The sequence below is a fragment of the Hemiscyllium ocellatum genome, chromosome 32 (assembly GCF_020745735.1).
Source record: "Hemiscyllium ocellatum isolate sHemOce1 chromosome 32, sHemOce1.pat.X.cur, whole genome shotgun sequence".
Lineage (NCBI taxonomy): Eukaryota > Metazoa > Chordata > Chondrichthyes > Orectolobiformes > Hemiscylliidae > Hemiscyllium > Hemiscyllium ocellatum.
This window is the reverse complement of record NC_083432.1, coordinates 30,545,188-30,561,284: the sequence shown is the minus strand read 5'-3', so window position 1 is coordinate 30,561,284 and position 16,097 is coordinate 30,545,188. Positions and strand designations below refer to the sequence as shown.

The following is a 16,097-nucleotide window of genomic DNA, read 5'->3' as shown; positions in this document are numbered from 1 at the left end:
GTCCATCATAGTGACTCAATTCACTATACACAGCTATCAAAAACTCTAAGTGAGTTTGGAGTACGACAGAATTTAATTGGGCTCACTAGAACTTCACACGTGTAAAATGTATGGTGCTTGTACTTGGAAGCAGGAAAGGGCCATTCATTTTTGGCCAAGTAATCAAATAAAGATTTTTCAATAATATTTTACAATACCATAGAAAAAAGGACTGGAGAGAAGTTAGCTCTGCTCTTCTAAAATTATTGTGGCCCATGCTGGCGGTCATACTGTTTTGAACATTAGCAATGCTGCTAACACAATCAATGGGTGAAAATAAGCAAGAATTACCGACGATAGTTGATGAGCTGAGAAAGTCAAGTTTTGGTGCAGCAGCAGCAACGAGACAGACAAATGTGCAGGTACAGCTCAACAAATCAGATCCAAAATCTGGTTCGATGTTTTACCTTTTGGTTAGCTAGTTACTGAACGATATTAACACAAGCCTTCTGATTTTTTTTAACAGCTGAACTAAAGTTTATAATATAAAATCAAACAAGATATTTAAATATAAAAGGCAGTATAATGATCTTAAAGCACATAGCAAAACAGTCTGAAACGATCTCCCAACATTATCTATTGCAGAGATTCAGATCAGAGAAACTATATGCTTATCTCAATTCTTTAGGGTTCTACAGTCTCGGAGAATGGAGCTGGGTGAGAAGGGCACACAGCATAAGGCTGGATGCTGTGGTAAAGAGCCCTTTTAACATGTTTGAGTCTGTTCGAGTCCAAGCATGATGCTCCTTGAAAACAATAGGCAACTGGTCGGTATTTCTTCTAGGTTTCATTTGATTGGTCCAAATGTTTTAAATCAGGAGGAGACATTCTTACCCTAAAGTGTACAATTAGAATATTCACTTAAGATATTTAACATAAATAAAATAGAAATGAGTGATCTGAAGGAGGTTCACTGGACCCATAATGTAAACTGTTTCCTCTCCACAGATGCCAGACCGGCTGAGCTTTTCCAACTATTATTGTGTTTCTGATTTCCAACATCAAATGAAGGGAAGTTTAAAACAGCAGAAAGAAGCAAGAAAGCAAAGGTATATGGTACTAAAGAGGTGAACCATAACCAAAGAATGACAGAAAGGGACAAAAAGTATACGAATGGTGCAGCAATTAGAACTGGAATGAGTAATAATGGTGAAAAGTCAAAGCTAAACTTTCTTTATCTGAACACATGCAGCATTTGTAACAAGATGAGCTCACAGCACAAACAGAATTAAATTAATATGAATTGGTAGCTATCACAGATGTGAATTCTAATGTGATCAGGACAAGGAACTCAATATTTAAAGATATTTGACATTCTGGAAGGATAGGCAAAAAGGAAACAAAGTGGTGTAGAACCTTTCTTAAAAAGAAGCTTCCATGCTGTGGTCAGCAGTAATAGAAATGTGATAGATCAGCATGTGGAATCAGTCTGGGTGAAAATCGGGAATAGCAAGGGTAGGAGTCACAGGTGGGAATCATCTATAGGTGTCAGAGCTGCATTGCACTAAGACAAAGCATAAATCAGGAAATAATGGAAGCATTATGAAGAGCAGAACAACTGGCCTGTCTGATTTTAATCTGCATTATTGACTGAATAATAGGAAAGAAAATTTATAAAATGCATCAGAGATTGTTTCTTAATGAATGTCAGGGCAGGCTTGAGAAAACATGTCCTCTGTCTGCTCCTACTTCTTATGTATTCAACTGACTTCTGTTCCTTTGCTGTGGACTGTGAAGACAATCCTGTTAGGCCTTTCCAAATCTGTCCCCATGAAACTTCCACCAAATCTGACAGCCTAAGCATTCTCAGGTCTAATAATTTCTAGTTTTCTAACCAAACATTCCTAGTTTGAAAGGTTTATAAACTAAATTCATCTGCTAAGATGATTCATTCCCTGAACTGCTCAGAATGCCTTCCAGTAGAGAAATTAAACCTGCTTCTAAATAAAATCCTGGCATCTTCTGAACTGAATTATGAACATGGAGTGAAAATCATTGACTAGATTACTAAAGATTATCCCTACTTCTGTTTTCAAACAATGCTAAGTTTTTTTTATATATACTTCTGTTTAATGTCTCATCAAAATATGACACTTATTGCAATGTACCACTTACAGTACGGCTTGATGTCAACCTTCTCTGTGTCAGGCTGATCAGGTAAAAGACAGCAGAAGTACCTGACAGGAGAGCTAAGAAGCTATTAGAGATGAAAGAAAACCATATGAAAATAATAGTGTACTGAAAGTAGGATCAGATGAAGAATCAACAGAAATTTATGATACTTATATGAGGAATGAATGGGAAGTTACAACACGGTCACCTTTTACCATTACAACTAATAAGTAACAATTTTAACAATTCAGAAGGGTTTGGAAAATGGAAAGGGAAATGCGACTCAGCATATCATTCATAATTACCACCCATACAGCAGTATAGAATGAAAGTGTTTGATACAGTAATCGCATAACAGTAAGGTGGCCTTTATTATAGAACACAAATTTAATATCTGAAGCAAGTGGAGATTAAACTTCAAGGAACAAAATATTAGACTATGTACTTGGACAGACCTCCAGTTCCATTTACTGGAAAAGAAAGAATACAAGTTGCCTTTCTTATCTGTAGGATATCCAAATAGCTTATGAAGTTAAAAATCACAACACCAGGGTATAGTCCAACAGGTTCATAGGAAGTACTAGTTTTTGGAGTGCTGCTCCTTCATCACGTAGCTGTGGAGCAGGATCATAAGACACACATTTATAGCAAAAGATCAGTGTCATGAAACTGAAATTATATATTAAACAAAGTTTCAATTGCATGACACTGATCTTTTGCGATAAATTCTGTGTCTTCTAATCCTGCTCCACAGTTACCTGAAGGAGCAACACTCCAAAAGCTAGTGCTTCCGATGAACCTGTTGGACTATAATCTGGTGTTGTGATTTTTTTAAACTTTGTCTACCCTAGACCATGCCGGCATCTCCACATCACAAACAACTTACAATTAAGTAACCGTAGACATTTGTTTTGTTGGCTCCTTTCATCTCTCTCTATAAACGGTGCAAGATCTGCTGAGTTCCTCCAGTACCTTGATCAGTTTGATTCAAAAATCAAGAATCAACTAAGGATAAGTTCAAAATATGAAGATACAAAAGGGTTGAAAAAATATATTTACTTGCATACTTAATTAGTTTTTAAAATTTGCATTTATTTATAGAAATATTCTTAATTTTACATGTTGCCGAGAATAAATATTTTGTAATCAAAGATTCAAATCAAATTTATTAACACTGCACTGGGGAACAAGTTCTCAATTTATTCCAAAAAATCTATTAACTACTACAACCCTAATTCTCCATTGTGGTGCAAACAGTAGTCGCATTGATGTGAGTTCTTCGCAGGAAGGGAAGCAAAGTCCGAAAGTTAGTCAGTCTGGACTGTTCTTGACAGTTTCTAGCTATTTTGATCTAGCTAGATCAAAACGAACATAAGCTCATGAGCAGTTTGCCAACCTCAAAAGGAGTAATGTACAAGATAAAACTAGCTCAGAAAGTTCAGAAAATGCCTGATGTGCAAAAAAAGATTAGAAAGTTGACAACTCTTGTGCTTGCAGGAAAGACCTTTTATTATTACACTTTTCTGTTAACTGGCTAATCAGCCTTTTAAAATTTAAGCCAAAGTCTTAAAATGCTCATGGTGCCAAATGTTTAACTAGCTCGCAATTAAATAAACTGATACAGCAAAATCCTCTTCAGCCAGTCACTTCATTCAAATGATATTATTTTTAACATTACATTTCCATATTGCCATGTTATTTATGTTACTGAATTCAAATTATTGGATTCATTCTTAGTAAAAACAATTCTGAATATTTACAACTGGACTTTACTTTAATACACCTATTCAAACTTACAATATGTACTTAAATAATTACGGCCCAACAGTGCCAGTTAAAAGCTGAATTGAGCCCCCAAGATCACTCTGCCAATGCCATAATGAAATATATGGTGATGAGTAGGGGGAGTGTGTGGCTCTTTATTTTAAGAGTGGGAGGTAAGTGGTACTATCTTTGAAGGGTGCCCTTTGAGCATCAGAGTCATTCTCGTAGGAGATAGTATCCTCTTCCTTTCTCCCCACATCCCATCTATCAAAAGCCATCCCTCAATGACCAATATGTCTAAGTCCAAGACCGACAGACTGACAGATTTTTAAAAAAAAATTAGTAAGGAAATCAAGGATTATGGGGACAAGGAAGAAAAGAGAATGTGAGGATTATCAGGTCAGCATGATCTCACTGAATGGTGGGACAGATTTAATGAGCTGAATTGTCAATTTCTGCTCGTACATTTTATGGTGCTGGAGGTTACCAAACTCTCCCTGCACCCAATGCCTCTTACTTACCTGGGTCATTTCTTATTTCGAACCATAATCATATGGCTTCAACCTTGACATCTGCCCTTTTCCACTTCTATTTCAGTGGCAAATACTTGATACAAAATAGTTTGAGTGGATTTTAAATCCTTCAAAACTAAATAATCTGACGGGTAGTCAGTGTTACTGAGTCAAAAAATTTTGCTTAGTCAGTTGTTTAAAGTAACTTTAAATTAAGATGATGTTTAATGGTTGAAAGGATAATAATGAGGAAGTGTCATGAAATTCTGCACACTTAATACAATCTGATGACTAGCAGCTGAAGAAATAAGTGTTACAATTCTGGTTCTCCATATTTTCATAATTAATAAATAACTTCTTATAATAAACTATTATCCACTGTGCACAAGAAGAATTGAGATTACATCTTAGAAACACAGCGAATGGCCAGTGAACATCTGGATTTGTCAGCCTGAGAAAGATCAATAACAACATGTCTACATGATTTGGAGGTGCTGATGTTGGACTGGGGTGTACAAAGTTAAAAATCACACAACACTAGGTTATATTTTTATTTGAAAGCAAGAGTTTTATTTGAAAGCACTAGCTTTCGGAGCGCTGCTCCTTCATCAGGCGGTTGTGGAATTAAATATGCCTACAACTGACTTTCAAAATGTGAGAGGAGAAATTTGTCAAGAAGAAATAAAATTGAATTAAGTACCAAGCGTGCCAAGAAGTGGAGCAGGTCAGGAAAGAATGAGTTACTGCATCTACATCTATAAAGTGATGAAGTATGTTCACCCTGACACCAGTATATCTTCTGGTGCCAAGATGCTGGTCAAGCACTTGGTAAACAAACTTTTCAAGTGCCTTTTGGATGAAGTTTCCTACCTGACCTATTACACCCAGCACCACCACATCATTTCCTGGATGATCCAGATTGGCAAGGCCTGGCTGCTTCCCAGGGAATTGGCTGAGCGTAATAGAAAAGGTCAAAAGCAGTGGCCAAGGAAACAAGCTTGAAGTAAAACCTAACAATGTACAGAAAAGCAATACCACTGAACACTAAAGCCAATATAGAACTACAAATGATAAAATCAAAAGTTAACAATGTAGATCGCTGATGATAAAGCTCACTTCCTGAATATTCGTCAATGAATAAAACCATTGTCATTCAGATCTGGTGAACTGAATGCAACAAGTTTATATGAAAAAAGCATTTTCTTCAGTATAACAGAATATTCACTCATATCAAATATTCTAATGTTTTATTTACAAAAACTGATGCTTCAAAGTTCAACTATAAGACAGAATTCTTTTATTTTTCTGATAGATATCAAGAAACAGAGAATATCAAGGACTAGATGCTATAATGGTTTTGACAACACTTGTGTGTCAAGGTTTAAAAATAATCTCACTGAGGCGAAAGCTTTAATTTATCTGCTGGCCACAAAAGTTCTGCACAAAATTAGTTTGTGCAGTCTCAACTCTAGGTATGGATTAATAATAATGTGTTTAATTGTATTTAGATGATATTAAATGGTACTCAGTCAGGCTTTTATATAGAAAAAGTACATACTATCTTGTGTCGCATTAGTACATACCATTGGGTTCAAAGGTCCAGGTACAAGTCTCAGCTGCCCCGATTATTTAGCAGGTTATTTTAAAAATTGACTTTATTTATAAAAATAAGTATAAGTTAAATGTATGTACATTAAACATATATTCGAGAGGAGAGCAGGTTGAAACTACTTGTTGGCTTTGGAGGTGCACATATGTAAAGTTTGTTTGTAAACAAAAACTTTCAAGTATAATCTTCTAAGTACAGAAATGCATGGTTCCATTGTTCAATCCTAGTGCTGGCATTCTAACAATAATCCCAAAAGAGGGGTTTTCTCTTGGCTTACAATCTTACAGTGATCGTAAGAATGAAAAATGGTAACATTTACCATGGTGCATTGTTACTGGTGTCCGATTCAAGGTTTTTTTAAAACAAGGTTAAATTTGACCTCTGATGATCAAAATTAGTTTAAATGTTGCATTTATGTTCATCCAAATATTAAGTGTGTAATCTATTGGGATGCTTAATATCAAAGTAGTTGAGATAAATTTATGATCCTATTTAACTAGGATAGCCAATGGAAATTATAAATCCCATTTACACATGGGTGCTAAAAGAAATTCAGCTCCGATTTTAAATATATACATTTATATCCTTAACACTGATCATAAATTTGAAGATCCACATTCATGACAGTAACTGACCATACAGACCAAGTAGAACTGCATCCTCCCACCAACAATGATTATCCACTGGTGGGAAAGTGTAATTGCACAATGATAAAGTAACAGCTTCCACTATAAATGAAGACAAAAAAAGAGAAATGTCAGTAATCGTGACCACAGATACAAGAGTTTTAATATATTGCAAATGAGTAGAAGCAGCAGTAGCAAGTAACAGCAGATGTGTGTTGGTTGGAGTTTGCAGTGTGCAAATTGACCATTATACCAAATAAAAAAGTGTAAAGTGCAATGGGTCATCCAGTGGTTCTAAAAAGTACAATAAAAAAGGATGTTTTGCTTTCCTATATTGGAAAAATGTGACTGGTAATATTAGGATTTTTACGTGAATTACAAAAGTCAATTAGCCTGCAGAAACAGTTGATGGCTTATAAGCATTGACTATTCATAAATAGTATCAACAAAAATAAAAATAACCAATAAGGATACTTGAAAGACATGTTGAATTTGAAAAGGAAGGCTGCAAGCAAGATGATCATTATAGAGTTAGAGTTATAGATTCTTGAGTAAAATTTGTGTTTGTGTGGTTTTAATGCAAAGATGAGGTATAGTTTTATCACAAATAGGACAAAGGAAATTTTCCAAGACTCTTCATATGCATAATAAATGCAGATTAGGTAGTTTTAAACCATATCCATTTTTAGCAGTAGATTGAGATATAAACTCTGCTTAAGATGACAAAGCACAGTAGCTTAAAGAACAAAATGGCCATTAACTGTACGAGCATGTACATGATGGATTCTGAGTCACAAAATCTAATGTTTCTTCTCATAACCATAGTTTCTTCTCCCTGTTAGTATATGGGACAAAGGAGGGCAGTCACTCATCTAAAGATGATGGTCCAGGCACTGCCATTACAGAAGAAACATTGGTGAAAAGTGCAACTACTCAAAGCTGTAAATATGAGCATCTCAGGTTGGAATAAGTGACTCTGAGATTTGACTATGCTTCTTGCCCGAAAGAAAATAAATGAATAAAGCATGGCCCACAATGAACAAACTGCCTAAATTAGTTTGTCATTTTGTTTTTCTGGAACTTTGGTTCAAGGTTCTTTCCTTTTGTAGTTTACAATTGGAGCCTGTCAGTGAATAAGTACTTTACACTATGCAATTCTGCTAAATTTATTCTTTAGTATAAAATGAGCATAACTTCAAATACTACTTTACACAACTTAGACAGTCAATAGGAATCCTATTAAGTCAACAGTTACAAGCGGTGTCAGAATCAATTCAGCACCTCTACTTCTACATTTAGATGGAGCTTCAAAAGCTCCACGTCATGAGTGAAACTCTATCAATATACAAATAAAAGCAATAAAAATCTAAGGATATAAGCAATCTTACATGGAAACATAGAAGATAGGAGTAGACTATTTGATCCCTCAAGTCTGCTGTGCCATTCAATATGATCATGGCTGATCATTGAGCTCAATACTCTAATCCCCATTCCCTGTCAAACCTTTGATTTCTTTAGCCACAAGAGCTTTATCTATCTTCTCCTTAAAATCACAATGCTTTGGCCTCAACCCACTCTGTGGTAGTGAATTCCACATACTTACTACTCTCTGGGCAAACAAATTTCTCATCACAATCATAAAACGTTTTTCCCTTATCCTTAAACTACGACCTCCTGATTCTGGACTCCAACACAACTGGGGACATTCTTATTATATTTAACCTATCTAGTCTTGTTATAATTTTACAGGTTCCTATAAGATCCCCCTCACTCTTCTAAACTCCAGAGAATACAATCCTAACCAATTTGATCCTGTCAGTCCTGCCATTCCAGAATCAATTTGGTGAACCTCTGCTGCACCCTCTATAGCAAACATAAAACCCTCCTCAGGTAAGGAGGTGAAAACTGCACATTAATTTTATGTCTGAATTCACCAATGCCCTGTGTAACTGGAGCAAGACAACCTTATTTCTGCATTTGAAATCAGTACTTGTTCCCAGTTACACATCTCCATAAAACAAAGGTACATTTGATTTTATTTCAAATCATTTCAATTTTAATTTTCCTAATATTATGCATCAAATCCCATCTTCCCCAATTGTATATCTTACCTCAGGAGTTTTGCAGGTTAGGTATGGTAAATTCTAAATTCAGACTCTCCCACTCTATAATTTTCAACTCCCTTGTCGAATCCCAATTCTAACACTCTACTCATGACTTTACTTACTTTTTCCAGTTTAAGTTGTGACTACAATACAAACAAGTTACAGTGGCTACTTCTACAGATGAGTGAATGTCTGGAATAGATCTTAACTGCCTGAGTTACTCTGAAGAAAAAAAAATTGTCACTGGCTATTACAAACAGTCATAAAGACGTACAGCGTGGAAAGAGACCCTTCGGTCCAACCTGTCCATGCCGAACAGATATCCCAACCCAATCTAGTCCCACCTGCCAGCACCCAGCCCATATCCCTCCAAACCCTTCCTATTCATATACCCACCCAAATGCCTCTTAAATGTTGCAATTGTACCAGCCTCCACCACATCCTCTGACAACTCATAGCATACATGTACCACCCTCTGCGTAAAAAGGTTGCTCCTTAGGTCTCTTTTGTATCTTTCCCCTCTCACCCGAAACCTACGCCCTCTAGTTCTGTACTCCCTGACCCCAGGAAAAAGACTTTGTCTATTTATCCTATCCATGTCCCTCATAATTTTGTAAACCTCTATAAGGTCACCCCTCAGCCTCAAACGCTCCAGGGAAAACAGCCCCACCCTGTTCAGCCTCTCCCTGTAGCTCAAATCCTCCAACCCTGGCAACATCCTTGTAAATTTTTTCTGAACGCTTCAAAGTTTCACAACATCTTTCCGATATGAAGGAGACCAGAGTTGCACGCAATATTCCAACAGTGGCCTAACCAATGTCCAGTCACAACATGACCTCCCAACTCCTGCACTCAATACTCTGACCAATAAAGGAAAGCATACCAAGCACCACCTTCACTATCCTATCTATCTGCAACTCCATTTTCAAGGAGCTATGAACCTGCACTCCAAGGTCTCTTTGCTGAGCAACACTCCCTAGGACCTTACCATTAAGTGTATAAGCCCTTCGAAGGTATGCTTTCCCAAAATGCAGCACCACGCATTTATCTGAATTAAACTCCATCTGCCACTTCTCAGCCTATTGGCCCATCTGTCCAGATCCTTTGTAATCTGAGGTAACCCTCTTCACTGTCCACTACACTTCCAATTTTGGTGTAAATCGGCAAACTTACTAACTGTACCACTTATACTCGCAGCCAAATCATTTATGTAAATGACAAAAAGTAGAGGACACAGCACCGATCCTTGTGGCACTCCATTGGTCACAGGCCTCCAGTCTGAAAAACAACCCTCCACCATCATCCTCTGTCTTCTACCTCTGAGCCAGTTCTGTATCCAAATGGCTAGTTCTCCCCATATTCCATGAGATCTAACCATGCTAATCAGTCTACGATGGGGAACCTTGTCGAATGCCTTACTCAAGTCCATACAGATCACATCTACTGCTCTGCCCTCATCAATCCTTTGTTACTTCTTCAAAAAAAACTCAATCAAGTTTATGAGACATGATTTCTCACGCACAAAGCCATGTTGACTATCCCTAATTAGATTTCTCCAGCTTCCTCATTTCCCCTCCCCCCACCTTATCTCAGGCCCAACCCTCGGATTCAGCACCGCCCTCTTGATCTGCAATCTTCTTCCCAACCTCTCCGCACCCAACCCCTCGCCGGCCTATCACCCTCACCTCCTTCCACCTATCGTATTCCCAGCGCCCCTCCCCCAAATTCCATCCCCCCACCCCACCTTTTATCTCAGCCCACTTGGCACACCAGCCTCATTCCTGAAGAAGGGCTTATGCCCGAAACATCAATTCTCCTGCTCCTCAGATGCTGCCTGGCCTGCTGTGTTTTTCCAGTACCACATTTTTCAATATATCCCTAAGCAGTTCTTGCCTTTCCAAATACATGTACATCCTGTCTCTCAGGATTCTCTCCAACAACTTGCCCATCACTGAGGTCAGGCTCACCGGTCGATAGTTCCCTGGGCTTGTCTTTACTGCCCTTCTTAAACAGTGGCACCATATTTTCCGGCACCTCACTTGTTACTATTGATGATGCAAGTATCTCAGCAAGAGGCCCAGCAATCACTTCTCTAGCTTCCCACAGAGTTCTCGGGTACATCGGATCAGGTGTTGGGGATTTATCTACCTTTAACCGTTTCAAGACATCCAGCACTTCCTCCTGTGTAATCTGGACATTTTGCAAGATGTCACCATCTATTTCCCTACAGTCTGTATCTTGCATATCCTTTTCCACAGTAAATACTGATGCAAAATATTCATTTAGTTCTCCCCCATTTTCTGTGGCTCCACACAAAGGCCGCCTTGCTGATTGTTGAGAGGCCCTATTCTCTTCCTAGTTACCCTTTTGTCCTTAATATATTTGTAAAAACTCTTTGGATTCTCCTTAATTCTGTTTGCCAAAGCTATCCCATGTCCCCATTTTGCCCTCCTGATTTCCCTCTTAAGTATACTCCTACTGCCTTTATACTCTTCTAAGGATTCACTCGATCTATCCTGTCTATACCTGACATATGCTCTAGATTCTTGTTATCTCATTTCTGAAGGCTTCTCATTTTCCAGGCATCCCTTTACCTGCGAACATCTGCCTCCAATCAGCTTTCAAAAGGTCCTGCCTAATACCGTCAAAATTGGCCTTTCTCCAATTTAGAACTTCAACTTTTGGATTTGGTCCATCCTTTTCCATCAGTATTTTAAAACAAATTGAATTATGGCCGCTGGCCCCAAAGGGCTCCCCCACTGACACCTCAGTCACCTGCCCTTCCTTATTTCCCAAGAGTAGGTCAAGTTTAACACCTTCTCTAGTAGGTACATCCATATGCTGAATCAGAAAATCGTCTTATACGCACTTAAGAAATTCCTCTCCAGCTAAACGTTTAACACTTACGGCAGTCCCAGTCAATGTTTGGAAAGTTACAATCCCCTACCATAACTACCCTATTATTCTTACAGATAGCTGAGATCTCCTTACAAGTTTGTTTCTCAATTTCCTGCTGACTATTGGGGGGTCTATAATACAATCCCAATAAGGTGATCATCCCTTTCTTATTTTTCAGTTCCACCCAAATAAAATCTCTTGATGTATTTCCGGGAATATCCTCCCTCAGCACAGCTGTAATGCTATCCCTTATCAAAAATGCCACTCCCCCTCCTCTCTTGCCTCCCTTTCTATCCTTCCTGTAGCATTTGTATCCTGGAACATTCAGCTGCCAGTCCTGCCCATCCCTGAGCCATGTTTCTGTAATTGCTATGATATCCCAGTCCCATGTTCCTAACTATGCCCCGAGTTCATCTGCCTTCCCTGTTGGACCCTTTGCATTGAAATAAATGCAGTTTAATTTATTAGTCCTACCTTGTCCCTGACTGTTTGACTCACTTCTGTTCTCAGCTGTACCAGTTTCAGATCGATCTCTTTCCTCAATATCTCCCTGGGTCCCACCGCCCCCACCTTACTAGTTTAAATCCTCCCGAGCAGTTCTAGCAAATTGCCCTGCCGGTATATTAGTCCCCTTCCAATTCTACTCCAAGAGATTCCAATGATCCAAAAATGTGAATCCTTCTCCCATACACCAACTCCTCAGCCATGCAATCGTTTGCTTTATCTTCCTATTCCTGCCCTCACTTGCTCACAGCACTGGGAGTAATCCAGATATTACCACCCTTGAGGACCTCCTTTTTAAATATCTACCTAAGTCTCTGTAATCTCCCATTAGAATCTCAACTTTTTCCCTTCCTATGTCATTGGTTCCAATGTGGACAATGACCTCCTGCTGGCCCCTCTCCCCCATGAGAACAATCTGCACCCTCTCTGAAACATCCTTGATCCTGGCACCAGGGAAACAAGACACCATTCTGCTTTTTGTCTGCTGGCCACAGAAACATCTGTCTGTACCTCTGACTACAGAATCCCCTAACACAATTAATCTCTTGGAAGCCGACATACCCCTCATTGCATTAGAGCCAGTCTCAATACCAGAAACATGTGCTATGTTCCCCTGAGAATCCATCACCCCCTACATTTTCCAAAACAACATACCTGTTTGAAACGGGTATATCCATATAAGACTCCTGCACTAGCTGCCTACCTCTTTTACTCTTCCTGGTGTTAACCCATCTATGTGACTGTATCTGAGACTTTACCCCCTTCCTATAAGTGCCATCCATCACATACTGTTGCTGTTGGAAATTCCTCATCGCTTCTATCTGTCTCTCCAACCAATCCACTCGATCTAATAAGATTCACATCCAACAGCATTTATGGCAGATATAATCTGCAATAACCTTTAAATTCCCACATCTGACAAGAAATACATATCACTGCAAAGGCCATTTTTGTTCCTTCACAATGCACAGACCCAGAAAATAACACTGTCTTATTTCTCTGCAAACAGTGCCCCAGGTTAAAATATAAGACATAGCCATTAATTTAAGTGTAATCAAGAGGCTTATCTCCAAAAACATATAATCAAGAAAGAATCCACTATACTCATTACTGCAGCCTTTCTCTTGGACAGACTTAAAACAACAATTAACTTATCTGATTCTGTGCTGTGAACTTCGCCCAACAGTTCCTCCAAGATTAGTTGTGAATTTGACTGTTTGTTAATTTTCCCAGATGCACTCCGATGTCCAGCGAGACACTAATTCAAACAGCAAAGGCGGTAACTGTGCAGTTTCTCTCTCTCTCCTGCTCTGTCCTCACCATGTGCTTCCTTTGTCTGCTCTTCTCCCTTTTAAAACTGCTGTTGTCCCAAAGTTCCAAAGCAATGCAATAGCACATAAAACAGTAATTGCTGCTCCTGGAATTCGAGGAAATCACCTCCCACACGTAAAATACCTCAAAACAAGAGCGACTCTTACAGCCAGAAATTTTTCCCATCCTCCATCTTGGATTACCCAGAATCATGTTAAAATAGAAGTCCTCATGCCAACTGTTTTCAAACGAATGAAATATTAACTCTGTAGATAATGAAATTAGCATATTAATTTATACAATACATTGCAGAAATCAGATTGCCATGGAGAATTTTCCAATAAAACAGAAAACAGTTTATTCAAAATAAAATGACCTTTACACACACACACATATCTGTAATAGTGACAAGCTCTTTTCTGACCTTGCAGCTATCAACTTAGAAATCCTTTTTTCCCTCAAATTAAAGGAATTAGAAGATTAATATCTTCAGACGAACAGAGGCTCCAAATTAAAATGAAATTCTGCATTTCATTTTCTGCATAATATCAAAGACTGTGATCATTTGTGGCCTACAGAATGCAACTAACTTGTTGCAAAATCAAATTATGTTACACTTAAGTAGAGGAGGCAATGAAGGACAGAATTCCTCTTTTAAAAGATTTATGCCTGCAGCGTACATACTTGTCAAAGTGGTGTTGAACCTTTACCATGGTCATTAGTAATGGCAGAAAATATTTCAAACGCAACAGTTTAGGTGACACGAAAGGTAAAGACTTTTGCCCGGCATTCTTAGCAGAGAAATTTGCCCTACTCTTAACATGAACAAAACTAATGCTAAGTGGTTTTAGAAAAAGTAGCAAAAGGAAGGTAGGGAAGACATAAAAGCGTAAATGAATGAAGACAACAAAGAATACAGTGTAAATTAACTGGTAGGATAATGCAGAAAACAAACTGAAGATGAGAAGGAAAACTCAGAAACTAACATGTAAGCAGACTTGATTTATGAAAAATGGTTTAAATCATATGTTTTTAAAATTATGAATAAAATTGGTCAGCTCATTTTAAAATCTGTTACAATTGCACGTAAACATTACATTAGCAAATTAACATAATTGAATTTTTGAAAAAAATAATTGTTATGGGATAAGCCTGCACTAAGGGTCCATGAGGAAGGGGTGCTGAATTGCATTAGTCAACTACCGGACTTGATTGTTAGGAAAGGAGATCCAATACTTCATCCAGCAACAATTAAGAAACAGCAACATAAGTCTAAATCAGGATGGAGAGAGAGTTGGATGGGAACTTGCTGATGTTGAAATTTCCATACATCTTCTGCCTTCGCCCTTCTCAGTGATAGAGATCATAGGTTTGCAATTGCTGTCAAAGGCTAAGTTACGGCAATGCAGCTTGTAGTTGGAACACACTGCTGCCTGCATCAATGATGAAGGAAGGATACAAACCTAGCATACCACTTGGTCCTGGATGGTGACAAGCTTTTTGATGTGCTTTTGGAGCTGCACCCCTCTTTGTAAGTGAAGGCTATTCCATCATACTCCTCACCAATGCCTTGTAGATGGTGAACAAGCATTGGGAGGTCAGGAAATGAATTACTCACTAATGAATTTCTAGCTTTTGACCTGCTGTCCCAGCTAACACAATTATATTACTGCTCCAGTTCCATTTCCAGTCAACTGCAACCCCAGGATGTGATAGAGGGAAAATGTATTATGGCAATTCTAGTAGATAGTAAGGGCTATGGTAAGATTCTCTCTTGTTAGAAATGGCTACTGGCTGACAATTTTATGACAAGCACGTTACTTGTCAGCGTCAACTCAAATGTTGTTCAAGTCTTGATCCAGATGAACCCTAGATGCTAAGTGTCTGAAGTGTTGCAAATGATGTTGAACAGAGGACAATTATCAGCTGACATCTTCACTTCTAACCTTATTAGAAAGGGAATGTCATTGAGGAAGCAGAAGAGGGTCCGGTCTAGAACATCCACTGATAAACCCCTGCTATTGAGATGTTTGCCTTTCATCAACTATAATGATGTTCATATATGCAGCAAAGATCTCAGTTTTATCTCTTTACAATCCCACCTCAAAGAATTCTAGCACAACATGAGAATGTATTTCTGTCACCTTCATCTCCAAGCTCATGATTTTATGCATAGAGTCCTCTACTTGCTCAATGGACTCTTTCACCCATCTCCAACACTCGCCATCTGGGTTCTCACCTCCTCTTAATCTCTACATTAAGAATTGTTGCATTAATTTCCCTGATCCCTTACAATCTAACTTGTTTCCCTCTAAGCTTGCTGTACTCCATTCTATAATGTTTAACGTTAACTTTGTCATGAAACCTGCTGATAAGGATGCTGCTATTGCAAGTGTGATGCTGAGTGCCAACCCTCAAATACTTCTTCCCATCTCCCCCTTAACATTACTGAAACTTAAGCTGTTGTTTCCAAGACTGTCACTCATCTCACCCCTCTGGAGGTCTTCCCTCCGTAGCTTCACACCTCAATCCCTAGATAGATCATTTCTACCATTTTCCCAAAAATTTGCAAACTGTTAGATCCATTTTTTTCAGCCTGCTTCAGCCCAATAAACTT

At 38.4% G+C, this 16,097-nt stretch overlaps 1 protein-coding gene across 7 annotated transcripts in view; it reads right to left on the bottom strand.

Annotated features, from left to right (window-relative positions):
* The window catches only part of hdac5 (histone deacetylase 5), a 376,118-nt gene that overhangs the window by 185,375 nt on the left and 174,646 nt on the right, over window positions 1–16,097 (bottom strand). Inside the window, exon 1 of one of the 7 annotated variants that reach the window (XM_060848958.1) lies at window positions 6,672–6,743. The exons of the other annotated variants lie outside the window; for them this stretch is intronic. The gene's annotated coding sequence lies outside the window, so the exon portion shown is untranslated. Of the gene's footprint in view, window positions 1–6,671; window positions 6,744–16,097 lie in introns of those variants that run through there. 7 annotated transcript variants of the gene reach the window in all.